At 37.3% G+C, this 5,066-nt stretch overlaps 1 long non-coding RNA gene across 1 annotated transcript; it reads right to left on the reverse strand.

Annotated features, from left to right (window-relative positions):
- LOC123068646 (uncharacterized) lies at positions 1 to 4,561 on the reverse strand. The gene is made up of 2 exons (XR_006431911.1): positions 2,356 to 4,561; positions 1 to 2,209 (listed from the first exon to the last, which is right to left on the reverse strand). It is a non-coding gene; the product is annotated as an uncharacterized lncRNA (long non-coding RNA).
- Between the last annotated feature and the right edge of the window lie 505 nt (positions 4,562 to 5,066).

Here is a 5,066-nt window from a genome sequence, read left to right on the forward strand (position 1 = left end):
TGAGATCACAAGTAAAAGGACTTTATAAGGGCCGAAAAGGCTTAAAAAGGTATGGAAAGAAAAATTGCCACGTGACTATATTACAGCCATTTACTAAAACAATACCCCTCAATTTGTATTTACTAAAACATGATACTTATATAACACATGAAAATTCCAAAAAAATTCCATTCGAGTTTGACCAAACTATTTCATAATTTGGCATGATATTTTTTCTTACAATGGCAAGGTTTACAACAAAAATGGTTTCCAAGATAGCATGGCAAAAAATCAAAAATTGCCAAGGAAAAAGTTATGTTCAGAAATATGACATGGCAAAACTTACCAGGAAAAAATAATAGAATGCACAAAATACAAACAACCACATGGAACATATGAATTTTAGTTGCCATGTTCATATGTAGAGTGAGCAGTTGAAGCAGAAAAGTATGGACAAAAAATTGTCATGGCAGATTCATATAAAAAAATTGCATATTTAGTATGGAAAAAATGTCATGTACGAAGAAGTAAAACAACAAAATTGCCATGGCAAATTCATGTCAAAACTTGCCATGCTATTTTAATTGAATTTTCCATGTTCTATATGAGAAAAATGCCATCTTTGTAAAATAAAACACAAATTATGAATAAAAATTATTGACATGGCGAATTCATATCGAAAATAGCCATGGTATTTCAATTAAATTTGCCATGTTCTATATGAGAAAAATGTCATGTATGTAAATTAAAACTCAACTTATGAACAAAATTGCCATGGAAAATTCATATCAAAAACTTGCCATGCTATTTTAATTAAATTTGCCATGTTCTATTTGAGAAAAATGCCATCTTTTTTTTACCATGAAAAATGCCATATTTGTAAAGCAAACACAAATTATGTACAAAAAATTGCCATGGCAAATTCATATCAAAAATTGCCGTGGTAATTAATAAAAAATTGCCATGTTTTGTATGGGAAAAAAATGTCATGTATGAAAAAGTAAAACTCAACTTATGAACAAAATTGCCATGGCAAATTCATATCAAAACTTGCCATGCTATTTTAATTGATTTTTTTTCAATATGAGAAAAATGCTATCTTTGTAAAGCAAACACAAATTATGAACAAAAAATTGCCATGATTCATATAAAAAATGGCCATGGTATTTTAATTAAATTTGCCATGTTCTATATCAGAAAAAAAATCATGTATGTAAAACAAACACAAGTTATGAACAAAATTTGCCATGAAAGATGTATGTTATAAATTAGCATGGTCTCTTAATTATAGATGTCATGCTTTTTGTTAGGAAAAATGGCATGTATATGTTCATGTAGAGAAGAATGTCATGACCCAATAACTACATTTGCCATGCCTCATGCATTTATAATTCTGTCATGCCATGATGGTAACATCAATTTGAAACATTTTCATGAAAAAAACAAAATTCATAGGTTTGCCATATGTTCAAATCTGATGTTCATAGAGCGTACATGGTTTCTAAACTTAAGTTGACATGGCACGGGATTTGCCATGATCCATAAACTAAATATGCCATGGTCAATTACTAAATTTATTTTTGCTATTTGAACCCCAACTACAGATTGCCCGTGACATCAGTGTGTGCTTGAAAATTGTCCATGACAACTTCATATGCTAACTCCAAGAACTACAGATTGGAAGTAACCAAGGTAAATGTGGGGGTCAGATTTCTAGCACAAAAACAACATGGTAAAAACTACAGACTGATGCCATGACATCTCTACCACTGTAAGAAGATGAAATCATAAAGATCTTCTATGCAGTGGTGACAGAACATATGAAAATGCCATGGTAAATTTTGTTCTTGCTAAAAGCATATAAAAATGGAAAAATTGTAGTGGGGGTTTCCACATACAGCCACCAAACTCCTCTGCAACTACCATTCTAACAATATTATTAGTAATACTTCATACTGAACTAATAAAAATGGCTGGAAGAATCTCTGAGAACTTTATTCCAATAGTGCCAAGTTTCCTTTTATAGCTAATGTTGGGATCGATTCTCAGCCTAAGCGTAACACTAAGGTGACCTCATGAACAATTTAATCGAAGGAATAGAAGTACACAAAGGCATCAATACTTACACACTACACAAGCAAACAGCCAAGCCCACCATGCCTCCACCAACGATAGCAACGTCGAGCTCATCATCTTAAACTTTCACACCGCCAACCTTCTCAGTGCGATCCTACATGTCAACACACAGATTCACCATCAGTTACACGAGTTTGGAATGAAACCTCAATCAATCTCATAACTCGCAGCGCCCTGAATGAGCCATTTCTCTTAACACTATGGGGTGACAACATAGGTGATTACAGGGGAGAAAACTACCTGTGAATTGGCCACCCCCGCCAGCGCTCCGTTGACCCACGCCTCCTTTCAAAGCAGCTGCTGGTGCACAAGCCGGAGGTGTACATGCCCTTGTCGCCGAGTTCGCCGCCCGCCGTGTGTAGCGCCGCCTCCGCTCGCCTGACTCAAGCTCAATGCTATCGTCGCCGAGTTTACCGCCCGCCGCACGTAGCGCCGCCTCCACTCGCCTGGCTCAAGCTCGACGCCCTCGTCGTCGAGTTCTCTGCCCGCCCTCGGAGACGGCACAGCCCGCTCGTCTCCGCCGCTTGACACCACGATGTTGGTCCCAGTGGAGCTGCGAGACAGTGAACTACTTTCCTGGTCTCCGCCGCCACCTGCCTCGTCTCCGACGTCACCGCCGCATGGTCGCTCTCCTGAGTGTGCTGGGTGGGATGTAGAATGGGCGGTGGGGGAAGAGGATAAGATCTGACAGGCGTTCGTGACGAGGCGTTTATTTTCCGAACAAAAAAAGGGTGACATGGCTGATCTCCCTGCTCTAATATTCGTGCTAACGATCCTACGGCGCAAAACTAAGTTACTGAGAACAAAGTAATAGGACACCGATATCTCCCGATCGTTCGGGATGGGAGGGGAGTGGACCGAACGAATTGTTTAGTGCACCAGGGCACTACGACCGAACGGGTTTCGTTCGTTACGATGTCCCCCCAGCCCGAACGATCCCGCCCCACGTTAGCCAGACCTTATGCTAGGCCTGCTGGCCCCTTCCCTTTGCAAACAGAAATTAAACAAAAGTGAAAAAAATGATCAGAAACTATTGTGTACATAAAAACGTAAAATTAACAAATGACATTGCAGTAAAAACACGAAAAAATGATAAAAAACCAGCTGAAAAAACTGAGAAGAAATTATACAATAAAAATGCCCCCCAAAAAAAATCAAGAATTGCCATCGATTGTTATAATTGTTAAAACTACCACACACTACCTTTAGAAAAAAGTGAAATTCCATGGCAACTAGCAAAAATTTCATGCTTTACAAAAAATAAAAAATTTCCATGGTGCAACAAAAATATAAAATTGCCATGCTACATAAATTAGAAATAAAATGTTATGGTTTGCACAGTAAAAAATGTCGTGATACATAAAGACAAATTTGTCTTGACAGTAAAACTAATATTGTCATGGGAGCATAAAAAGTAAAAGATGCGATGCTCATAAGAAAGCACGCATTGATGAAAAACAAAGATGCCAAAGTTTGGTAATGGTGGCCACAAGTGATGTAAATTTGCCATTGTTTTAATTTTACGGTTATGCACATTACCCCACGCATATGTTTTCTGGAAAGTGAATATTTTTATGAGTGAATAATTTTCGTATTAGGCATGATACATGCAATGAAAATTTGCCATGATCTATAAACTAAAAATTGCCATGATCATTTACTAAATTTAGCATGATCAATTTTTTTGCCATGGTTAAGTAATGAAATTTGCCATGAAATCGCAAACTTAATTTGCCATGGTCATTTATTAAAATTTACCATCGTCTTGGAAAATAAAGTAGAATTTGCCATGGCAGAAACATCAAACTAAAATTTGCCATGATCTATGAACAAAATTTGCCATGGCAAGTTTGCCATGTTTTTTAGCATATTAGATTGCCACATTTTTGAGCATCTTTAGTTGCCATGACAAGTTTGCCGTGTTTTTAAACATCTTAGTTAAAGAAGTTTGCCTTGTTTTTGTACAAACTTAATTATTTTTTTGCCATTTTTGCACATCATTAGTTTTGCATGGCAAGTTTCAAATGGTTTTGAGCATTTGTTTAAATGACATGGTAAGTTTGCCATGTTTTTGAACATCTGAAAGTTTGCCACGTTGGTCAACATCTTAAGTTGCCATGGAAAGTTAGCCATGTTTTTGAACACCTGAAAGTTTGCCACGTTGGTCAACATCTTAAGTTGCCATGGCAAGTTAGCCATGTTTTTGAACATCTATAACTTTACCATGACAAGTTTGCATGTTTTTGAACATGTTAATTAAAGAAGTTTGCCATGTTTTGGCACATCATAAATTTTGCCATGGCAAGTTTGCCATGCTTTTGAACATCTTAAAATGCCATGTCAACGTTGCCATATTTTTGAACATCTATAACTTTGTCATGTTTTTCAGCATCTTAAGTTGCCATGGCAACTTTTCTGATAACTAATTAGAATTATTTTCTCTCTACAATTTTCCATGGCAACTTTTTGAGAAAAAAGTAGAATTTGTTTTCATTTTACAAATTTGCCATGGCAACTTTTCTGATAATAACTTGTCATTTACTAAAAATTGCCATCACCCGAGAAATTTTAATTTTTTTTTGCCATGCATAGTTGCCATCGTCGTTTACTAAATGTGAACCTGAAACTGCAACCTATGCTAGCTGAAGCCATGTAGTAGTAACTTGTTTTGAGCTACAGAAATGACACTAATTGAAGTGGCACTGTCGTGAGTCCACAAGTGCATACTAGCTAGTATTGTTTTTAACTGATTACTGAAATGCGAAAAGATAAGGAGTAACATTCCAGTACCCTGAAGATCTACCAACCGGCCGAGTCGATCTGAACCAGTACCACCAACAGAAGCATTTCAATGTAGATGTCATCCTCACCTGCATGTTTGGATAGGTGGTGCACCGCTGGAGCCTTGCCGCCGGTCTGGGCGGCGTCCATCTCGCAGGACCCCGGTGTAC

Source organism: Triticum aestivum, chromosome 3B, assembly GCF_018294505.1.
Source record: "Triticum aestivum cultivar Chinese Spring chromosome 3B, IWGSC CS RefSeq v2.1, whole genome shotgun sequence".
Lineage (NCBI taxonomy): Eukaryota > Viridiplantae > Streptophyta > Magnoliopsida > Poales > Poaceae > Triticum > Triticum aestivum.